A 25,434-nucleotide genomic window follows, 5' to 3' on the forward strand; every position below is an offset into this window, starting at 1 on the left:
TTGCAGTAGATATCAACATTTTCATTGTCTTTCATTCACACATATTGTTTCTGAGTGTAAACTATTTTCAGCTAATAAGATTTTCTGCCTGGAAATGAACTGGCAATACAGCGATATAAGGTAGCTCCAGTTAATGGTTTTAGCATATTAAATTTGAATCAAGGAATTTTTAAAACTTTCGAGAAATTGGAAACTAAGCCCAGGGGATATCATAGTTTTAATTTATTAAAAATTTGGTTTCTATAGTAAGTAAAAATGAGTGTTGTAGTGCAGAGTACTTGAAGTACTCTCAGGTGTGAGCACAGAGCTTATTTACATCCTTCATACTCTCCAGGCTCAAATATTCACATTCACATTTGTTTGTGAACTTAGGTTTACAAAAGTCACTTATCCAAACTTCTCTGCAATCCTTGCTAAAAAAATCCCCAGACCCTGTCTCATATCACCGATGTGATGTACCATATCACTGATGTCATATACAACAGTAATAAGGGTGAGAATATTTATCTTCCTCTCTCCTGTAACTGTCTTTCAAATGAATGTGAGTTTTAGTAAGTATCTTTTGTATTTGCCTCCTCAAATATCATCACAAATGTCCTCTAGACTTTACATGACATGGTAGAACTCTTGATGTGTTTCTTGCTACTCTGTACAGACGTGCCTGCCTGCCTTTTCAAAACTGTTTTTTTGTTTTGTTTTGCTTTTTTTAAGACAGAGTCTCACTCTGTTGCCCAGGTTGGAGTGTGGTGGTGCAATCTTGGCTCAAAGCAACCTCTGCCTTCTGGGTTCAAGCGATTCTCATTCCTCAGCCTCCTATGTAGCTGGGATTACAGGTGTATGCCACCATGCCCAGCTAGTTTTGTATGTTCAGTAGAGGCAGGGTTTCACCACGTTGGCCAGGCTGTTTTCAAACTCCTGGCCTCAAATGATCCTCCCATCTTGGCCTCCGAAAGTGCTGGGATTTCAGGAGTGAGCTGCCATGACTGGCCCATTCTAAGGTTCTTATATGCTTTTCGCATTGTCTTAGTCCCTTCAGACTCCTATACAAAACACCATAAACTGGGTAGTTTATAAACAGGCAGAAATTCATTTCTCAGAGTTCTGAGGCTGGGAAGTCGAAGATCGTGGCTCTGGCCGATCCAATGTGTGGTTAAGGCCTGTTTCTTGGTTCACAGATGATGACATCTAGCTGTGTCCTCACATAACAGTGGAAGGAGTGAACACCTGTTTTCTTAGTCTCTTATAAGGACACATCCTATTCATGAAGGCTCTATTCTCACGACCAAATCACCTCTCAAAGGCTTCACCTCCTGATACCACCATGTTGGTTTCCACATATGAATTTTGAAAGAGCACAAACATTACCACAACATCCATGGTAAGTTCTCCAGATTCTTAAACAACGATCCATAAATACAAAGAAACTACTAGATCTTCTATTCACACGTAGTTTTAATCTTAAGGCAACAAAGATTAAGTTCCATGAATATTTCATAGTGAAGTTGACTGCAATTGAAGTTTATAATTTACAAGTGTTGTCTACTATTCATCTTTATTATAAAAATGAACAAATCCAATTTTACCCTGTAATTTCTAATTTTGAAATGTGGAAAGTACTGTTCTTGTACATAAAACATCTTGAGAATATGTTTTATTTATATTTGAATCATGAATGTTTAGTCAAGTGTATGACATAGTAGGTCTACAATAAAATTCTATTGAAATAAATTTATTATGCTGTTTTTCAGAAATATAAAGACAACTATTTATTCTTTTTTCAATAGAGATGGGGTTTTGATATGTTGTCCAGGCTGGTCTTGAATTCCTGTCTTCAAGCAATCTTTCTGCCTCAGTCTCCCGAAGTGCTGGTGATGGCAGCAGTGGCCCATCTGGAGCAGCTGCTGTGAAGACACTGACTACATCAGGGGAGACATGGCTGGAGCTGCCTGCTCCACGGAGTCAGCGGGCCGGGAACAGGAGGGAGCCCCACCCGCTACCAAGTTGCCAGGGCAGGAGCCCCACGCTTCCAGGTGCAGCTGCGGCCGCCCAGCCGTGGCTCTGGACCCAGGCATCCCAGCACTCTCAGGGGCCCGGGAAGCCCCCTCCCTACCCCCACAGGCTCAGAAGTTTCTGTTCCCAGTTCCTGACCTCTCCCACCTCCCAGTGCCTGCCACAGGGCAGAGCACAGTTGTGGCTGAGCCCCCGGGTGCTGTCGCAACCTAGTCAGGTGTGTGCACACTCAGGGCACTGCTGACACCCCAGCCCCTTGCCGCCTCCGCCCGCTCCAGACTTTGGACACGCAGGAGCATGGGAGGGAGCTGGGGAAAGTTGAGGGCAGCTCAGCACGGGCCTACAGCCACCCCTCAGCATGGACAGCTGGGGCGCTGTGGACAACCACGCCTGGCCGAAACAGCTGTTTACTCGCAAATCAAATTACTTGTTTTACTACTTTATTGTCGTCAAAAGAGAAATATAGAGAATTAAGCAAAGTATTGGATTGTTGTGTGTTTTTTTTCCCATTTTCAGCATGAGTACTTTAAACACAGTTGTAAACAACTATACATCTAATTTTGTATTTGCATAATCTTCATTTTCTATTTCACAGCAGATTATTGTTGTTACTATTTTCTTACAGTTTACATCAGTGTAATATAATGTCACACTCTCTCCTCTGTGCACTTTTCTGCCCGTTTCGCTTATTCTCAAATATAACTTTCTAGAGTATAAACAGCTTTGTATCCATGTTGTTTACTCCATCACACAATTAACCCCTGCAACCACACTGTATGCTGTGAACATGTAGTTTGGATGTTGAAGGTTGATCAGACTCTTAATTCGACTCAGGATATAATTTGCAACTACATACCAGACTCTTGTGTTTATAAAGAACACCATCCATAGTTATTGTATATCTGAGGGGTCACAAATCCAAATGTCCTCGGGTCCGAGCAGCACAGTAGTGAAATACTCAGGCTGGAAAACATGTCTATTCACACCCTATTAATAATCAGTCTGTTTAAATAAATATATGAGTTTGTGGGGACTGTGATTCTGAATATAGACTCCAATTAAAGAGAACGTCTGCTTTTTGACGCTAGTTAATTTTTCACGTATGGTCCTGGTGACTCAGTATAGCCAGAGCTTCTGTAGTTTTAATTTTTTTTTCTAGGAGGTGCAGAGTTTTAATTTCTTTGTTCCTTCTCCAAATTGTTAGATGTTAGCAAAGACTTTTTAAAAGCCCTTTATCATAGTCCAAATGAAATACATCTAGTTTTTGAGAGCTTCGATATGGAGTAATAGTTTGTTATTGAAATAGTGCACGTGTCTTTAATTACACACTGATTTTAATAGTAAAGTTAACAAAACCTCAAAGTATTTTATAGGTAACTTAGTCAATTTCCTTTATTTGACATATAGATATGGAAATCCAAAAATTTTTGGTTATTTAACTGAAAGTCAAATCACTAGATAATGACAGCTCTCAGAACCAAGAACACCCCTGTTTCTCTCTACCTCTCTCTCTGATTTGACTAAAATGTTAGAAAAATTCAAATAATGAAAAACTTTAAAAAATATATTAGCAACTATATTAAAATTAAGTTCAGATTCTATGTAACCTAATTTCTAGTCACATAGCTTATTAAATTAATTTATATTTCAGGAAAAATAGAATAAGACAAAAATAAAACAAACATGGTAGTATTAGCTTTCAAAATACAACTTTTTGATTGTATTAATAGTTTGCAATAGATTTAATATAATTCCTTTCAATATTTATGTATATATTATATTTATATTAATGTAACTAACACTGATATTAAGAATCATGAACTGAGATAGAGCTAAAGAGAAGCATGACGTTTGATTATCACCTCTGTCTCTCACTCTTTGACAGAGGACATATTTGTTAACATATAACAAATAACGTGGTAACTCTAAAGTCTTCTCACCCATATAACAGCACTAAAAATCCAATTCAAATTCTTTTAAGCAACATGAAAAAGTATTTGGCTCTTAAGAAGCTGAAATCATCTAAAAAGATGGCATTAAGGCTCAGCGGTGCTATCTCCACGTCTGCTTAGCCTTCCTCTTCTCTGTTCCCCTACGCACACAATGTCGTGCTTCGATGTGAGCACATGGCTGTCAGCTGCCTTCAAGTTTAAGCCACGTAACACGCAACAGTAAAATTATCTTTAAAAAAATTCTAACAAGAGTCTCTGAAAATATTTTGTTCATGAGGTTAGTCTTCTTCCCACCTTTCAGTGTGCATGGAATTGTGGTCTCCCCATTTAGTCAGAGCTGGATGACATGGCCATCGCGAGCATGGGGTATGTGGGCAGCAGTGCCAGAACAGCAGGCCAATAGTGTGGGAGGAGTGCTTGCTGAGAAGAAATGGACTCTGGGAAGGAATCCCAACATATCTACCCTTCTACATTGGGACATTTTTATGAATCATGTATAAATAATTTTATATGAGAATGTAAAGAAAATAAAAATTTCTGTTTAGTGATTCTTTATATAAAATTACTATATAATCATCAAGAGCAAGAACAAATTTATGTCTGTGTAATTTATGTGTGTGTATTGTGAATATATGAGTGCAATAAAATATAGTACAAAGAAATAGAGAAAATCCAAGAACATGTATTCAGCATTTGCTTCATAGCAAATAAATATGAAAATAGTTTTGTCATTTTTAAGCTAAAACTTATCTTTAATCAATTTTGGTACAGAAAGATATGTATTACAAGAAATAACCTTTTACGACTTCAGTTGATATCAATGAGTAAAAGCAATGAATAGCTCTAATCATATACTTCCATACAAAATAAAGTGCTACATCAAATAAAAGTGTACAGAATAAATTTCCTTTTAATTGTATATACTCATTTTAGTTCCATTTTAATTTAGGTAATTATACTGATTATTTAAGTTTGGCTATTTTGTTATTCAGGATCTGTGACGTAAACTTTAGTCTCTTCCCCCATTTTCTGGCACAGAGCTTCTAATTTCTTGTCACTTTTTGAGTGACATGGATGATAGGAGCATCCTTGACTATCATATTTGGTCTTCATTTTTAGTTGTGTGTTCCTTACACAAGCACAGCTAAGATCTTTGAAACCTTTGGGGAGGTACGAGTATCTCTTTATATGCTAATAAGACGACTTGCTGAATCCCTCAGATAGCTTTAGAAAAGGAGCTGGTTGCGAGAGGAACTAATGATGGGATTAGAGGGTTGGAACTTTCTTCCCCTCTTCCTCACCTCTGAGAGGGGGAAGGAAACTGGAGATTGAGTTCCATTACTAATGACCAATGATTTAATCATCCGCATTTACATCATGAAACCTCCATAACAACATGGTATAGAGAACTTCCAGGTTGGTGAACACATCCATGTGCTGGAAGGGTGGCTCCCCCAACTCCACAGGGGCAGAAGCTGTTGCACTTGGGCTGTTGCCTCAGCCCATGGACCTCTTCAGCTAACTCTTTATCTGTATCCTTCATAATAAACAGGTAAAAGTAAGGAAGTGTTTTCCTGAGTATTGTGAGCTGTTATAGCAAATTATCACATCTGAGAAAGGTGTTGTGGGAACTCCTGATTTATAGACACCGAATTAGTGTCTGAAGAGTTGGAAAATTGTTTGGGGGTGGGGTAGGTGGGGAAATAAACACTTTGTTTCAAAAGTCTTGTGAGTAAAAATTTTCCTTTAGGATTTTAAACAAGATTTAGAATTTTAATGAAAGCTCAGGATTTTTAATTATTACTTAAAAGTTACGTGCTATTTCTCCAAATCTGTAGAACAATGTACTGGTCCTCAGGTAGACATTTTATTCCTTACTTGCTTTTAAATAACTTTGTGGTGAACACTAAGAAAAAAACGAGTTATTCATTAATAATGATCAAAGTGAAAAATGTGTTACATAATTGTAATATTATGATTTATAGGGTGTTCAAATTTGTATAATGCTATCGGTGAAATAATTCAACACAATATTAGAGAATAAATAAAAGTTTGTTAATCAAATCGTTTTATGCAAAGAGCTTATAATTAGCATCAATTAAATTAACTAGCAATTGCATTATAGCCTATATATCATGCAAGTAATTTATATATTGAGGTGCAAATGCTTACTCATGTAAAAAGTATTATTATTACAATTTAATTAAATATATCAATATTTACTTCTATACTATATGATTTTATCATTCCCATAAATTATTTAATTTCAAACATTTACTACTAAGATACAAAATTATCTGTGAAATGTATTCATTCTTGGAGAAATTGTTATGATTAATTCATTTTTTTTTTTTGAGACAGGGTTTTGCCCTGTTGCCCAGGCTGGAGTACAGTGGCTCAATCTGAGCTCACTGCAACCTCTGCCTCCCAGGTTCAAGCAATTCTTGTGCCTCAGCCTCCTGAGTAGATGGAATTACAGGTATGAGCCACCATGCCCATATAATTTTTGTATTTTTAGTAGGGATGACATTTCGCCATGTTGCCTAGGCTGGTCTTGAACTCCTGGCCTCAAGTAATCTGCCCACCTTGGCGTCCCAATGTGCTGGGATTAAGGGAATGAGCCATTGTGCCTGGCCTAATTACGATTTTTTGACTACCCTTATGAAATAGCTATACTCTTAACAACCTTAAATATGTATGCACAATTAGTATGTGTATTTATATCTATGTGTGTATATGTGTGTGCATAATAGGTAGTTTTCCAAAATGAAAGAAAAATACATTATTACATCTAAATATATAGAAAAGATGATTTTCTATGACACCAATAAGTGAAAAAAATTCATTGTTATAGAATAGATTGGAAGAAACTTTTTTTTTTTTGTAACTGCAGTCATTGTTGAATGTCATTCTTTAAGAATATCCTTCAAATTGGCAATTTTTAAAAAATGGCATTTCAAATTAAATTTTAGTGATAATCTGTAATGGTTGGAATATGTTACCCCAAAATTCATATGTTGAAGCCCTAACCCCAGTGTGGGATTGTAGATGGGGTCTCCAAGAAAGTAATTAGGCCAAATACGGTCATAACAATGGGATTCTGATATAATAGAATTGATATTCTTATAAGAAGGCATATGAGATAGTTTGTTATCTTTCTCAATAAACCTGCTGAGGAGAATTCATATAGGAACACAGTGAGAAGGCAACACATTACAAGCCAGGAAGAGAGGTTCTATCAGAAACCTAATGGGCTAGCACCTAGCCAACTCTTGAGCTTCTAGCCTCAAGAACTGTGAGAAAATGAATGCCTATTACTTAAGACACCCAGTATGTGGTGTTTTGTTGTTGCAACCCAAGCAGACTAAAACATACTATTAATACCATTGTTTTCCAGCAATATCTTATTTTCTGTTAGCATATACTAAGACAAATAATAGTTTTAGAATTTATTGTAACCTAATTATTAAATTTAGAATTATATTTGAAATTTAGAATTATATTTGAATATAATATAAAAAGTAGTCAAAAAGTAATGAGACCTTATGCTAAGGCAGTTATAGTGGGAAAGCAGATGAAGAGGCAGATATGTTAATAGCATAGAAATCCATGTAACTTAATACCTAATTTGAGCGGGAAGGCAATAGAGGTAGGATACTATCATAGTTATCACATGGCTTGTTGGTATGAAATAGTGTATGACTCTCCCTGAAACAAGAGAATTATAGAAAAACACTATACATCTGATTGTGTATGTGTTCAAGCTTTCTGGATTAACCTTTCTGTATCTTATTTAAGGCTAATCTTTTTACCTGTGCACAGGATCCATTTTTTCTTACTTGTTCGAAAACTTTACTCCAGAGACTTGCTGTTTCATGTATAGTAGAGCAGCTAGTAATATACTAGCCCTCCACTCTAAACCCCTGTAATTCTGACAAAATATGCAAGATAACTGTTTTCATGATTGAGGGGGCGGCATGTGACTGTGATCTCCTCATGAAAGGAAAAGAAATGAGGAAGGCTCCTGCTCGACTAGGCTTTTCTTATGAAGCCACTTTCAGGACTGGGGCACAGAAAAGAACAACCTAGAAGACAGAGCATAGAGACATGGTAAAATGTGTGTGAGCCAGAGTATCAAAAAAAGATAGTTGACAAAGACTTCCAGAAATTTGCAAGGAAGTGCTAGTCTTTGCCAGAATATAAAACTATGTATGCACAGAGTAAGACTTCACAAAACCAGTCAAATAATCATTATTGTGTAACTGTAAGCTGTACAAACAGCAGAGTCCATATAAGGCTGTGAAATATTTGAGTTCTTCAAGTCAGTCAAAATGAATAGTCCTTTAGGAACATCATAGTTATCCAGTACAGACTTGTGTAATAACCCAGATTAGTAGTCAAACTATTATGGTCCTAGAGTAAAGGTCATACTACACCTACCTTAACAGTGTGTAATCACAAGTTTCAAAAACATTAATCTTATCTTTCTACAAGTAAATTAAGTTACTAATGTGTAATAAAACAATGTTCAATTAAAAAAACTACAAATTCTAGATACATACAAATATAGTATCCATAATGTTTTGCACACAATCAAGAAGTACTAAAGTTGTAAAAATATAGAAAAATTTGGCTTATAACCAAGAGATACACCAAATAATAAAAGCAGATCCAGAAATGATAGATAATGAAATTAACATATGTAAATGGATATTAAAATATGTTCAAGTTTTAAAGAAAATATAAGCATAATAAAGAAGCAAATAAAATAATTCAATGGGCAAGTGAAAACTATGAATGAATTTCCAGTGAATTATGTAATTCACTTACGTTGCTTAAGTGCAGATTTAGGCACTGAAGAATGTAAATGAAAATCAATAAACTTGAAATCAAGGTCAGTAAGGATGACCATCCAAATTGAAATACAGAAAGGAAAATGTTGAATGAAAAATGAACAGAACTTCTGAGATTTATGAGTCAAAATATAACTCTTAATGAATGTATAATTAGGGTCTTCAATGAAGAAGAAAGACAGGGTAATAAGAAAGTAAAATACTTGGAAATTTGTCTGACAGTTTCAAAAAAATTAAACATCTATTTACTCTATAACCTGAAAATTCATTTCTGGTTATTTGCCCCAGACAAATGAAAACAAAACAAGCAAGTAGGCTTTAAAAAAATGTTCACAACAGCTTTATTAATAGCCTCAAACCAGACATGACCCAAATTTTCAATAACTAGAGAATGAATACTAATTGTGCTATGTCCGTTCAAAGTAATATCATCCCTTGGTCTACAGTAACAATTTTCTAATCGTTTTGTTCTGTTCCCTTTCTTTTCGTATTAGATATATTTTTTAAAGCAGTCAGTAGAATTTTCCAAGTATCAATAAAATGTCAATTCTCCAATAAAAATTATCTGTTTTCTTTTTGCTTTTAATCACACTGAAAATAATATTGGAAGTTCATAGCCATATTATAGTGATGATAATATGACACTGGGCTCACCATTCTGAATGTGTCCCTCACCCTTTACTTGATGTGGAATCAAAGAAATCACATACAATGATGTAGCTACTAAAACAATAAAGTGAATGATCTAAGTTATTAACATTTTAGTGTTCATAAGATATTACTTATCTTGATTAATTAGTTAATTTTTTTGGAAAAACTTAAAAATATAAATTATACAGATATTTTCAATTTGATTTCTCATTTTTACAGAACAAAATTCTATTAGTATTCTATAGCTGCTATAACAAATTGCCACAAATCTGGTGATATAAAGCAACATAAATTTATGCTGTTATAGTTGTGGAGGTTAGAAATCCAAAATTAGTTTCACTTGGCCAAAAGTGGTCACACTTCCTCCAGAGGCTCTAGAAGAGAAACTGTTTCTTTCATCTTCCAGCTTGTGATAGCTGCTGGAATTCCTTGGCTGGTGTCTTCAAATCTCCCTCTGCTTTGTGTTGACATTGCCTTCTCTGCTGTGCTTGTCAGGTGCCTCTCTGCCTCCCCTTTCGAAGGATACATATAATCGCATTTAGGTTTCAACGAGATAAATCAGAATAATCCCCCCATCTCAAGATCCTTACCAGTAACATCTATGAAACCTTTCTTTAAAAAAATTTCCAATAAAGTAACATTCAAATATTCTAGGGATTGGGAAGTTGATATCTTCTAGAGAAACATTTTTCAGCATGCTACAATAAGTTCAAACTAATTTATTAAATATCTGAGTGTCAACATCTGTTAAGGTATTATGATAGTCTTTATATTAAAACGCCAAGATTTTCTCTTTCACTGCCCCAATAAATTCAAGCACTATTCCATAATCTTCAAATTATTGTCAGAATGATTATATTATTTGTCTTGTTGAAGCTTATTATACAACTTTGACTCTACTGAGTGGTCCATTTAACCCTTTGCATTTTTGTCATATACTATGCGCAGTTAATTTAACTTATGTTGCGCTTAGAAGCAAATGAACAAAAATGGAAACAAAAACAAAAAATGAATGAGAATGTAGAAGGTTTGGGGACCAAATGAAACCATGACTGTGAAGATGTGTTACCTATATAGTGCTATGCAGATGTTATTTATTATTATGTTTATCCCACAATAATGATAATGTACTTGATTAATCAATTTAAATATATCTTTGTATCATGTTGTGACATAAGAAAACCTCTAAAATGTGGTGGTTTATAACATTTTATTTGTTGATTAGCAGTGTGGCTTGAGCCTTGCTGAGTGATTCTGCTGCTGCAAACGATAAACTCAGACTAAATGGTCATGATTGTGTTGTTTATAATACTGTTGATTTTGCTGCTGGCCACATGTTTTCAGGATACCAACCAAGACATCCTCACTGGCTAAGTCCAAAGACAACAAGAGATTAAGGGCATGACTTCTTAAGTTACACATTTCTTCTTAAATTATACATTTGCTTCTTCTTATTAAGCATTTTAGCTTCTTCTTAAATTATACATTTTAGCTCCCAGTTAACCAAATCAAATCACATGGCAAGGTTCTCAGGCAATGGTCAGGGCATGGATATAGGGAAGCATGAATCACTGGGTGTTAATATTACAACAGTTTCTCACATTCCTCCTTTTAAAATACTGTATGCGATATCAGTAAAATGCTTTCTATTTTATATCAAAAATTTAGGACAATTCTTACTTGTTATTACAGAAAAGATCTCTCCTTGAAAATACCCAGTATACTAGTGCTCACTACTCTGTAACTAAAACTTCATTATGTTATCTTCAGCTAAGCAAAAGGCTTCCATCCACCCTTTTTAAAATTCAAAATGTCATTGAACAAAATAAAATATTTTTGAACAAAAATATTGCCCCTATAAAAGAGTTTATGAGACAATTTCTTGGACACATAGGGGAAGAAAGACTAACAAAGATGAATACATAATAAAGGTGGATGAGATTCCAGAATTTGGATGGTATCAGATACCATGCTCTCTTCATAGGCTGGCCAAGCCATTTCTTGTCAAATATATCTCTTCTCTGAATATTCTTGTTAAAATCCACTACTGTGTTTACTATTTTCCCAACATCATAAATTGTAATCTAAGCACAAAGATGGCAGTTAGATAGTTGGCTGTTTGATTTATTTTTCTAAGAATTTGCTTTCTTCCTTATTAATGGATACAATGCCAAGATGAGATGATCCAGACTGTATTCTAAATGGAAGGGCAACAAAAAACTACATGTAATAAGTTAAACAAACAGCACAAGTCTAAAAAGTAACCAAAAATATCATCCCATTAATTGTACAACTGCATAGTTCATAATGATTGCATTGCATGATTCTTACAAATTATTTTTCATGGATTCTAAACAGAGGGGAAAACATGCAATCAGTCAATCCATCACTAAGACTAAAGCATAGAAAAGCAATCCCTTCTTGCAGGCCCCAAGCTTAGGCCCCAAGCTTAGAAGAGTGAGGTGTGTGTGTGTGTGCGTGTGTGTGTGTCTGTGTGTATAATTTAGGAAATTGATTTAATGTCTCAGATAGCAGAAAATGTGAATTTTTAAATAACCTTTATTTCTCCATTGTGTAGCATGATGTCTAGCCAAACTAGATTATCAATAAATATTTGTTGCATTAATAAATGCATTTAAAACAATAATAAGGCCAGGTGCGGTGGCTCACACTTGTAATCCCAGCACTTTGGGAGGCTGAGGCAGGCAGATCACAAGGTCAGGAGTTTGAGACCAGCCTGGCCAACATGGTGAAACCCCTTCTCTACAAAAAAAATACAAAAATTACCCAGGCGTGGTGGCACGTGCCTGTTATCCCAGCTACTCAGGAGGCTGAGGCAGGAGAATACCTTGAAACTGGAAGATGGAGGATGCAGTGAGCCAAAATCACACCACCGCACTCCAACATGGGCAAAAGAGCAAAACTCCATCTCAAAATAATAATAATAATAATAATAATAATAATAATAATAATAATAAAGATGTATGTAAACTCATTTAATCAAATATTAAAAATGTGAAAAACAAAATTAGTACATTGAAATGTTATTATTACATTACTATAGTTATTTTTAAGTAAACTTTGTGCCTGCTTGAATAAGTGAGCTCATATTTTATATAACTATTAAATTGGTGCAAAAGTAATTGCTATTCTTGCCACTACTTTTAATGGCAAACACCGTAATTACTTTTGCACCAACATAATATTATAAAAATAGTTGATTTGCTGATCCAGAATCTAAAATTTTTTTTGAACAAATAATTTTTAAATACTCTAGTGACATTTATTAAGAAATCATAAAGGCCGACACTTGATAATTAGGAACAAAAGTGGATTGCATTAAAATATGTTTTTATGCCTTATTTCTTTCTTAGTACTAACTTGAAGAAAGAACAATCAGATATTTATTAATTATGGTGTGTGTATGGGGGTGTCAGCACTTCCTTAGCGAGCATTCTTCATAGTTTATCGTTCTTTGTCCACATAAACACAAACAAAAATAAATACTGAAGGGTAGATTTTTCCAATGTAGCTTCTTTACTGACTGGTACAAATTAGATTACCAATTAATGATTTTTTTTGTAAGAATAAATGGATAACAATGAAGACACACAAGAGAATATAAACATATTATTGCTGAGGGTGACTTAGAAATCTTGAAAACTTGATAATGAGCCAAAGAAATAAAAGGTAAAAAGAATCAATTTGTAGAAGGAAAGAGGATTATAAAAAAAAATACAGTGACCTGACAATTATATTATTTGTAACTTCATTCTTTAAAATCACTTTGAGATTGCAAATACTATGTTTGGGTGCAAGGTATTGTAGTATGGGCACTCCTGGAAATTTTACAAATATTCTCTATAAGTTAAAAGACAAGGAAAGAAGGATGAGAGGAAAACTGTGGAGCGAAGATAATTAATAGTTACTCTGTAAAGTTGGGAGTTTGATTTTCTGTGGAGACTTGGACGAGGAGGAGTTGTGCATGGCAGTGACTAGAAATAAATCTAGCAGATAATTTTAAAACAGCTTCTATAGGGAATGGAAAATGAAATAGGCTAGAGATAAGTAAAAGATTATCCAGCTTAGGTATGTCAAGGGGAGACAGAGAAATGTAGAGACAGAGAAATATAGAAAGAGCTTAAACACTGAAGTCAGTCCAACAAATGTCCACATCAGGCCTCTGAAAATTATTAGCTTTGAGACTATGGGAAATTAGATAACTTCTCAGTGTCTCAGTTTTCACATCTAGAGGAAAAAAATTAAAGGTTCATATGTGATAACTAAGAAATTAATGAAAATGCATTTTTCGTTTTGAGTGAGTGCTGCAGGGTAAAACACTACATGTGTTTCAGTAAGAAAGAGGTTACATTTCTAATGTGTTGATTTTCTTTAAGACTGTAATTCTTTTGACAGAATGGTTCACTTCAGAATTCACGCATGTTTGAGACTGAAGTGAACAGATGTGAGTGCAGATACATTTCTTTGCTTTCATGCAGAAACAATTCGTTGGGAGGTATCACATTGGGAGGTTTTGTTGCTATCATTGTTTTCTGTTGCTGCTGTTTTTACTTGGTTTTACTTTTTTTTTTTTTTTTTTTTTTGAGACAGAGTCTCCCTCTATCGCCCAGGCTGGAGTGCAGTGGCACGATCTCGGCTCACCGCAAGCTCCGCCTCCCGGGTTCAGGCCATTCTCCTGCCTCAGCCTCCTGAGTAGCTGGGACTGCAGGAGCCCGCCACCACACCCGGCTAATTTTTTGTATTTTTAGTAGAGACAGGGTTTCACCGTGTTAGCCAGGATGATCTTGATCTCCTGACCTGGTGATCCGCCCGCCTCGGCCTCCCAAAGTGCTTGGATTACAGGCGTGAGCCACCGCGCCCGGCTGGTTTTACCTTTTTTCACAAAATGAACTTCAGAGTGGTATGACCGCAGGTGTAATTTAATTAAGCTGAAATATTGTATTTGCATTATTGACTAAGTACTAATTTTATAGGGTTTTTGTGTTAATGAAATGAAAAATAAAAGCACATACCTGTGACTAAAACACATTATGTTGTTGCTAAATGTTCAAATCTTCTTCCAATACTTAAAATTATATGCTTATGTTTCTTCAAATAAGAAACCGACTAGCTTCTAAATATGTTTTTAAAATTTATGAATGGTACTATTGTTCTTATAAAAGGTTTTCTTAAGCTTTTTAAACCAATCATATTACTTGAATGTTTACAAGGTAACAGTCTTAAGAGAGCTAATGCTCCCAACTAAAATGTAACATCCTCATGAGAACAAAAGATATAAGCATATATGTAATATTCTTTGGGAATCTGACTTTATGTTATCTAACTAGTTCACAGTTGCCATAATAAACCTGGACTTTCAGGGTAATTATTTTAAATCTCCTTGTAATTGATCCTACAGTTCATATGCTTGGAAACATTCATAGGCTGGGCACCTGACATATTTTTTATTGTTTTATTTTCCATATGACCTTTTCAGTATCTCAAGAATTTAAAGGATTTTATAATAAATCCTCATTATAAATGATAATGAGGGGAAGCTAAAGTTTTCCTCTGCTCATTCTTTTTGTCCATCAGCTTAATGACTTGTTAAAAACTTACTTCTCTTATGTTATTTTCCTAAATAACAACATGGTATGCTATATTCTTATAATATATAATTATATAGCAGTTATAAAACACCAGATCCTACTTTCATTTACTAATACTGGATTTAAGTAAGAATAGGTCTAACTTATTTAATGTTTAGTGTGATACATATATGTACATATACACACACATATACACAAATAAGCAATTACGTTGTAAAAATCGTCTGAAAATAATACTAAAATTGAATGTTTAGTACATTTTTTTTTCTTAGAGTGTCCTCAATTACTTTTTTATTCTAGCAAATTTTAATAAAGTCAATTTTGGCTCTTCATATTGACTCTATGATTTCTTTCTTTTCTTTTTTTTTTTTTTTTTTTTTTGAGATAGGGTCTCCATCTGTTGCCCAAACTGGAGTGCAGTGGCACCATCTTGACTCACTGCAACCTCCGCATCCTGGGTTCAATCAATTCTCCTGCCTCAGCCTTCTGACTAGCTGGGGTTACAGGCACCCACCACTGCACCTGGCTAATTTTTGTATCTTTAGTAGAGACAGGGATTCGTCATGTTGGCCAGACTGGTCTTGAACTCCTGACCTCAAGCAATCCTCCTGCCTCAGCCTCTCAAAGGGCTGGGATTACAGGTGCAAGCCACCATACCCAGCCCAACTATAAATTTTTACACGGAGAAAGTTATAGCAACAGGATATGAGAGTGTATAGTGGCATGGAATAGGTTTTTTAGAGAGCAATTCAAAAATTGGTTCAAAAAACACTGAAAAGAATAGGGGCAGTATTTTTTTTTTTTAAGAGTTATACCATTGAAAAAATGCTTTTGAAGGTCACACACTTGAGACACAGTTTTAGTAACATTGAGGTTTAATCAGAAGTTTATAGCACTGTCTTTCTCCTCCACATCTTCTCAATACACAAAAGAGTTCTAATATAATGTTCTAAATATGTCAATTAAAAGTCAGAGATTATCATGGTGGATTTTAAAGAGACATAATCATATTTTCTATGTACATGGAAACTCCTTTAAATATAAAGACACTGAGAGGTATAATGTCAAGAAATAGAGAAACACAGACCGTATTAACAATAATCAAAATAAACTGTAGTAGCTATATTACTTTTAGACAAAGCTGACTTCAAAACAGAGAAGTGTATCAGGGATAAAGAGCCTTTATCAGGTATAAAGGAGTCAGCTCTCCAAGAAGACCTGCAATCCTACATATTTGCATGAAGCAAAGCTGATACAAATTAAAAAGAAGAATGGACAAATCCACTAATTTTATAGGGGAATTCAACATCTCTTTGTCAGTAAATGATAGATCAAGCAGGCAGAAAATAATAAAGACATGGATGACCTGAACAGCATTATCAATCAAAGTTATCTAATTGACATTTATAGAATACTCTGTCTAAGGACAGTAGAATGCACATTCTTTTCAAGTTGACATTAAACAGCCACCAAGATAAACCACATTGTGGGCTATAAAACACACCTTAGTAACTTTGCAAAATAGAAAGCAGAAAAAATATGGTCTCAATTTGCAATGGAAATAAAGTAGAACTCAGCAACCACAACAAAAAAACTGTGTAAATATTTAAATGTTTATAAATTAAACAAAACTTCCCTTAATTGTACATAGGTTAAAGAAGTTTCCAGAGAAACTAAAAATATATTTTAGACTAAATGAAAATGAAAATGCAGACTATCAAAATTTTAGATATATAATAAGTGTGCAGCAGAATTGTATAGCATTAAATGCATATAGAACAACAGAAGAAACATCTGAAATAAATAATCTGTGATTTCATCTTAAAGTACAATAAGAAAACAACAATTTCAACACAAAACAAATAAGAAAAAATACTAAAATTAGAACAGAATTCAATAGAATTGAAGTTTAGAAATCAGTAAAATTGAAATTAAGAAACAGAGAAATCAATAAAGGTAAAACTGGCTCCATTGAAAAGATAAATAAAATTGACAAAATTCTACCAGACTAATCTGGAAAGAAAGTGAGAAAGCAGAAATTAACAATATCAGAAATGAAAGTTGGGGGATCATTACTATTGATCTAATAGACATTAAGATGTCAATAATAAAAACTATGAACAACTTTATGCCCACAAACTTTATAACTTAGATTCAATGGATGAATTCCTGAATAGACACGAACTACAAAAACCCACATGAAGAAAATAAATAACCTGAATAACTCTACATCTATTATATGAATTAAATTCACAGTTAATAAACTTTCAACAAAAAAGTAACAGGCCCAGATTATGTCACTTGGGAATTCTATCAAACCTTTAAGGAAGAAATACTGCTAATTTTACACAATCTTTTTCAGAGTACACAGGGAGGAGTAATACTAGATAATTCATTTTATGAGACTATCATTACCTTCATATCAAAACCAGAAATAATATTAAAATAAAGAAAAAAATACAGGCCAATATCTCTCAGGAATATAGAGTCAAAAACCCTTAACAAATATATATCATAAACAAGTGTCAGTCATTCCAGATTCAAGGCTATTTCAATATTCAACAATTAATCAATGCACAGTTGGCCTTCTGTATCTGCTGACTCTGCATCTGTGGATTCATCCAACTGCTGACTGAAAATATTAGGGAAAAAATAATAAAAAGTAATAATACAAAAATAGAAATAAAAGCAATACAGTATAACAATTATTTACATAGCATTTACATTATATTAGTTATTATAAATAATGTAGAGATGATTTAAAGTATATGGGAGGATGTAGGCAGGTTATATGCAAATACAACTTCATTTTATTTGAGACCCAAACATCTGTTGATTTTGATATCCTGAAGGAGTCCTGGAACCAATCCCCTACAAATACCAAGGGGTGACTGTAATCTACCATTTCAATAGGTTAACAAAGAAAAATCATTTACTCATTCATTTAAGGGAGAAAAAGAGTTGACAAAATTCAACACTCATTCATGATTTCTAAAATTTCAAGAAATTAGGAGAAAAAGGGAACATTTCTAACTTGATTTTTAAAAATCAAGAAAAATATTATATCTAACATTGCACTTAATAAGAGACTCCGCACCACTTCTAAATTTAGGAACCTGACAGGAATGCCTGCTATCACCACTGCTATTCAACATCATAGTGAAATTCTTAGTTAATATAATAAAATAAATAAAAGGAATATATAGATTGTAAAGAAAAAATAATTTTTTTATTTGAATATGAATGATTATTTATAAAATCCACATTATGAAAAAATCTGAAATAATAAGTAAATATAGCAATATTACAGAAGTACATCATTTAATAGAAAAACCACTCACTTCTCTACATACTGCAGTAAAAATTAGAATTTCAAATTTAAAATGTATCATTTATAATACACACCAAAAAAGAAATATTTAACTATAAATCTAGTAAATTATGTATAAGATCTCATACAGAAAACTAGAAATTATGAAAGAAATCAAAGACTGTCTAAATAAATGTAGTTATACTTTATTGATTAGATGACTCGATTTTTTAAAATATTAATTCTCCACAACTTGATCTCTAGATTCAACGCAATTTCTGTAAAATTCCAGCAAGCTACACTATAGATATCAACAAATTGGCTCCAAAATTCATATGGAAATCAAAAATCTGAAGTATCCAACAAGTCGTTGAAAAACAAAGTTGGAGTACTCACCCTCTCTGATTTCAATACTTGTATAAAGTGACAGTAATCGAGACAACATGGTTTTACAAGAGAATGGGCATAAAGATCAATGGAATTGAATAGAGAGTGCAGAAGCACAACCACACAAATATGGTCAGCTAGTTTTTAACAAAGGTGCAAAAAATTTCATTGGAGAATAAATAGTTTGTTCAGCAAGATGTGCTGGAACAAAGAGATGTACTTAGCACACATCATATACCTTTCAAAAAATAAAACTAAAATTGATCTTAGAACTTAGACATAAAATTAAAATGAAAAAACTATAACACGTATTGGCTGGGTGCGGTGGCTCAAGCCTGTAATCCCAGCACTTTGGGAGGCCAAGGCAGGTGGATCACAAGGTCAGGAGATCGAGACTATCCTGGCTAACACGGTGAAACCCCGTCTCTACTAAAAATACAAAAAATTAGCTGGGCATGTTGGTGGGCGCCTGTAGTCCCAGCTACTCGGGAGGCTGAGGCAGGAGAATGGCGTGAACCCGGGAGGTGGAGGTTGCAGTGAGCTGAGATCGCACCACTGCACTCCAGCCTGGGAGACAGAGCGAGACTCCATCTCAAAAAAAAAAAAAAGAAAAAAAGAAAAAACTATAACATGTATTGATGAAAACTTGGGTGATCATGGGTCTGGTGATGGCTTTGAGATAACCATAAAAGCATGACCTATGGGAAAAAATTGATAGGGTAGATTTTATTAAAAATAAAAATGTCTGCTCTGTAGAAGATACCTTGAGAAAAGTAAAAGGCAAGCTACAGGTTTGGGAGAAATATTTTCAAAATATATATCTGAACAGACGTTTCAGCAAAAAGATATGCAAATGGCATGACATATAAGCATATAAAGAGATACTAAATATCATTTTCATTAGAAAAACAAATGAAAAAAACAATGAAGTACCATTACACATCTGTCAGAATGGCTGAAATCCAAAAAAAAAAAAAAACTCACAATACCAATACTGATGAGAATGAATAGCAAAAAGAGTTTTCATTCATTACCGGTGGAAATATAAAATGGTAGAGCCACTCTGGCAGTTGCACTCAAAATTAAAAATAATCTTTTTATGCAATCCAATGATTGAGCTTTAAGGTATTTTTCCAAGTGATTTAAAACTTATGTTAAAAAAAAAAAAACCTGTAAAAAATATTTATAGAAGCTTTATTCTTTTTTTTTTTTTTTTAAGACAGAGTTTCTCTCTTGTTGCCCAGGCAGGAGTGCAATCGCATGACTTCGGCTCACCACAACCTCCACCTCCCGTGTTCAAGCGATTCTCCTGCCTCAGCCTCCCAAGTAGCTGGGATTACAGGCATGCACCACCACGCCTGGCTAATTTTGTATTTTTAGTAGAGATAGGGTTTCTCCATGTTTGTCAGGCTGGTGTTGAACTCCTGACTTCAGGTGATCTGCCCACCTTGGCCTCCCAAAGTGCTGGGATTACAGGCATGAGCCACTGCGCCAGGCCAGGAGCTTTATTCTTAATCACCAAAAACTCAATGCAAACTCAGTATCCTTCAGTAAGTGAACGATAAACTGTGGTACATCCAGACAATGGGACGTGATACCATAAATATTAATGTGCTGTTATACCACATAAAGACAGAGATGAGTCTTAAATTCATATTGCTAAATGAAAAAGCTAGTCTGATAAGTCTACCCACTGTATTATTCCATTTACATGACAGACTGAGAGACAAAATTATAAAGACAGAAAACAGATCAATGTTTTTTCATGAGTTCAGGGGGAGCTTCACATAGAGTCACTGAAGCACAGGGGATGTTTTTTAAAGCAGTGACACTATTCTGCAGGGAATTGTAATGGTGGATAAACAACACTATGCATTTGTTGAAATCTATAGAACTTCACAGCACAAACAATAAATCTTAATGTATGCAAATTTAAACATAATCTTTTAGGAGATTAAGGGATCCAAGAATCGAATGAAGAAGGTGACAAAAGAATCTCGCTTATTAACAAACGAATGAAACCACCTCACTGATGGGGAAGGGGTATAAAGTTTGTGACCTAAGTAAATTTGGAAATGAGTGGAGTCTGTAAGACTAAAGGCAAAAGAACTCTAACTGATAAAGTTGTTTTACAAGACAATATAAGTTAACAATCCTAAAATATACAGTTGACCTTTGAACAACATGGGTTTAGACTACATGGATCCACTTGTATGTAGATTTTCTTCTGTCTCTGCCACCCATGAGAGGGCAAGGCCAACTGCTCTTCCTTCTCCTCCTCTGCATCATACCCAATGTGAGGATGGTGAGGATGAAGACTTTTAGGATGATCCACTTTCACTTGATGAATAGTAAATATATTTTCTTTTTCTTATAATTTTCTTAATAACATTGACTTTTCTCTAGCTTACTTTATTATAAGGACACGGTATATAATAAATACAGCATACAAAATATGTGTTAATTGACTGTTATCAATCAGATTCTGGTCAACAGTAGGCTCCTAGTAGTTTAGTTTTTGAGGAGGCAAAAGTTCTGTATGGATTTTTGCCTGTGTGGGGCATAGGTACTCCTATCCCCTGTGTTGTTCTAGGGTCAACTATATACTAGGATTGAACAAAAAAGTAAATGAATGGCAGATGATGGGAGGCAGGTTTGTCAGTGTTGGAGTGGGAGGGAGCATACAAGCAAGAGAGAAGTGTATGTGTAATTTTCTATATAATAATAGATTAGAGTGGAGGACATCAGTATTAACTCATTTTAGCCTAATGTAAGTACAGATGGTTACACATGGAAATATATATGGATATTGATTATAGATGCATAGTTGGTATAAACATATATTTTCTTGCTCTATCATTGGAGAGGACATAGAAACACAAACACCTTAGTAGCAAGAAGCATACCTACCATCAAGATCTTGGCTTGCATACAATTTTCCAGCAAACAGAAACAAGGCTTTTTAGAGAACTATGGCTGATTCTAGAACTGGGCAGGAAATATTCAAGGAAAAGCTTGAATTTTGCAGTAGCAGAAAGTAAAATAGTGCTTAAGACAAACTGAACAAAAACAAAATCAATCAGTTATGGGATATGAAAAAGGGTACAGGAGCCAACTGAAATAGCTTTATAAATAAAGTGGTATTGGTAATCACAGCACTTTGGGAGGCTGAGGCAGGTGAATCACCTACGTTCGGAAGTTTGAGACCAGCCTGACCAATATGGTGAAACCCCGTCTCTACTAAAAATACAATTTGTTGGGTGTGTTGGTGGGTGCCTGTAGCCCCAGCTACTCATGAGGCTGAGAGCAGAATTGCTTGAACCCAGGAGGCAGAGGTTGCAGTGAGCTGAGATTGTGCCACTGCACTCCAGCCTGGGCAGCAGAGTCAGATTGTCTCAAAAAAATAAACACTAAAAAAATGAAAAAATAAAGTAGTGTTGACTTATAAACCAAAGTACCAAATATCTATGAGTCCATACTAATATAAATAAGTGATCTTATAAATAAATGAAGAATAGACACATCTCCCATACACATGAAGTCCAATATTTTAGGCAGATACTCTGCCCTCAAGAGACGAAGCATAACTTTGCAATACTTAAGTGAGGGCTGTGCAAAGTGACTTTCTTCAGGGAAGTGAAATGTAAGCAGTTGGGGAAAAATGAATAATTTATAGTGAAGAAAGCTGACAAACTATTTCAGCAAGATGATCAAAGTGAACGTCAACAGTGATAAGTCATTTTGAGAGCATGTTCCTCTAATATGATGTGATGAGAATGGCACTTTACCTCTGTGGTCTTCTTCCCTAAAACCCATACTCCCAGTCTAATCAAGAGAGGGAAAAATCATATTAATACCAATTGAGAGACATTCTATGAAATACCTGGCCACTAATCCTGAAGACTCTCAAGACCATTAAAAATGAGGAAAGCCTGCAAAAGTAGCACAGCCAAGAGAACCCTAAAGAAACCTGATGACTACAGGCAATAGCATATTGTGGATAGGATCCTAAGACAACAACAACAATAAAAGCATATTAGGTAAAAAAAAAATGTAAAATAGTATAGAATGTAATTAGCAAGGCATCAATGTTGGTTCATTAATTATATTAATTATGATAACCAAACTATAATAATGGAAGTGGTTAATAGGGGAAACTGGGCATGAAATGCACAGTTATTTTCTATACCATCTTAGTAATTTTAAGAGTGTATGTTTTAAACTGTTATTTGAAGAGTAGAATAGCAATGCATTGTTTTTTTTAACAACAGCATGGAAAAGAAGATCAGAAATATCCCATCAGAAATAGAACTGACAAAACAGGGAAAAGGATGGGAGAGGAGAGGAGAGGAGAGGGAAGGTGAGAGGAGAAGAGAGGGGAGGAGAGGAGAGGAGACAGAGAAAGAGCAAGCACAGGAGATAGTTCAGATCCCAAGTAACAACAGAAATACTAAACTTGGAGAAAGGAGGATATAGACTTGGATCTCATGAATTCAAAACCAATGGATTAGATTGGCCAGGTGGCATTCAGAAGATAGCAAATATGTGCAACTAAAACTCCGTCATCTTACTGAAAGGGAAAATGTATAAATACACATTTAAGAATCATTTGAATAGTATTTATACAGAGATGAAAATTGCTATTATAACAAGAGGCCTCCAAATGTCAATGATATAAAAAAGAAATGAGAACAGAAGGGAGAACTCTGTGGGATTATTTTTGTAGGCTGTGTGAGAGGTATATGAAGCCTTAAAAGAGGAAAGAAAAAATGTGTGAACAAAAAGGTGGAAGAAGCTTGAATATGAGATATGAACATGTGATTAACTCTACAGAAACATCAGGGAGATGAAAGAAAAGAACACTGAAGTTTTTAAATTATAAAGTTATTAGTGAACTTCAAAGAAACAGATTTCAGGTTGTTACACAGTTATAAAGGAGTGAGGCAGGAGAGTGCAATATGCTGTTATCTCATGGGTAAAGGGGTGGCATGTGCATATCATAATTCTGTTAGTGTTCTGGCTCTGTCACTTGTCAGTTGTGACTAAACAGACATGTTATTTCACCTATTCAAGCCTAATTTACTGGTGTGTAAAATAAATATAATGGTAATATGTGTCTCATCAAGTAAGCCTTAAATGCTTGTAGCATAATTGTCTACACAGCATATGCTCAATGATTAGTAGCTCTATTATTGCTATTACTTACAAAAACCCAGCAGAGCAGAAGAGAAGAAAGAAAGAAAGAATTACTGATTGTTTCATGTAATTTTGAATCACGGCAAACACCATATCCTTAGAAAAATGGATAGGAAGAGACTAAATAAATTCCATTCTAGAGATTTAAGTGATGATGTGGGCTAAGGTATAGCTACATCTATGGGAAGCTAAAAAGAAATGAAATTAGACATAATTAGATTGAAAAGTCCAACTAAGTGAAGGTCAGGGTAGTGTTGAGATGGTAAATGTCAATGTTTAAAAGGAGGTGCAAAGTGATATAGCTTCAAATACATTGAATTCTTGGTAATATAGACATGAATATTTTCAGTTGTATAATAGAGTTCTCACCTGTACTATGGAAACCTGTTGTGTCCTTCATTCTTGCTTCTTGAGTAAGATATTGACATAAGAATAAATAATGTTTAGGTTATTTCTTCTTTATAAGGAAGTATAACAACATATTGTAGTATGATCCGTAATTCCCAGAGATCCATGTTAATTTACCTTGCCATTACAGTGTAACAAATAATAGTGTAGAAGTTACAAAAAGAAGGGAAAAAGCATCAGAGTGAAAGTTGAGATGAGTTATTTAATTATTCACAATTAAGGAAAGGGCTTTACCCTATAGCAGTTCATTATTTCATGGTTTTGCCCAAGTCGTTTGGGCACTCTTGCCTTCTATTTTTCTTTTTATTTTAAAATGGGACAATTGAAATGACATACAACTAAAACCTAATAAAGTTTAAGAACTTTTGAAAAATTTAGTAAATAAAATCGATTGTTATGAAAATTCCTTGACAATTGGTTTTTAAGAAAATAAATAACTAAAGGCTTAAGTGGCAGTCCACAATGCAAATTGGACTTATAAACATGTAAATACATACATAAGTATGTGTATGTGTGTGTGTGTAATACACATACACACTAGAATTAACCTCTTTTTTTATAACAATGGATATAAAGTAAAATGATCAGGTTTCTTTTTCAGATTTTGGGTCATTATGACTGATTGTATTTTATTTTATATCCTTTTCAAACTAAGAAAAAGTTATGATATTGTAACTTAAAGATAAAAGAATATATATTTATAAAATCTATATATTATTTCTATGTCATGTATATGTGCATATACATGTTTTTGTATATGTGTGTGCATATGTGTATATCCCCACAAAAATAAAGAGAATGCCATAAGGTCCATTAGCAGACAAGTATTTTGCGTAAGTGTTTGGAAGGCTAACAGAACAGTAGTGGGTGAAGCTGGGCAGAAAATTTGCAGACTAGGGAATCAGTGTTGCAGCTCAGTAGAAAACTTATCTTCTCACCACAATCCTAGGATGTGTCAGGATTTGGACATATCATATGGCAGTAAACTGGAATGAGACATGAGGGTGAACTAGAGTAAAGTAGAATGGAAGTCTATAGCTCCCTTTCCCATGCTGTGT

The 25,434-nt window shown here is 34.4% G+C and overlaps 1 long non-coding RNA gene across 1 annotated transcript in view; it reads left to right on the forward strand.

Annotated features, from left to right (window-relative positions):
• The window catches only part of LOC129059267 (uncharacterized), a 42,065-nt gene extending 39,574 nt beyond the window's left edge, over positions 1–2,491 (forward strand). The window contains exons 2-3 of the long non-coding RNA XR_008525057.1: positions 1,176–1,378; positions 1,785–2,491. This is a non-coding gene — a long non-coding RNA (uncharacterized LOC129059267). The remainder of the gene's footprint in view (positions 1–1,175; positions 1,379–1,784) is intronic.
• Positions 2,492–25,434: the final 22,943 nt, after the last annotated feature.

This window comes from Pongo abelii, chromosome 4, assembly GCF_028885655.2.
Source record: "Pongo abelii isolate AG06213 chromosome 4, NHGRI_mPonAbe1-v2.0_pri, whole genome shotgun sequence".
Lineage (NCBI taxonomy): Eukaryota > Metazoa > Chordata > Mammalia > Primates > Hominidae > Pongo > Pongo abelii.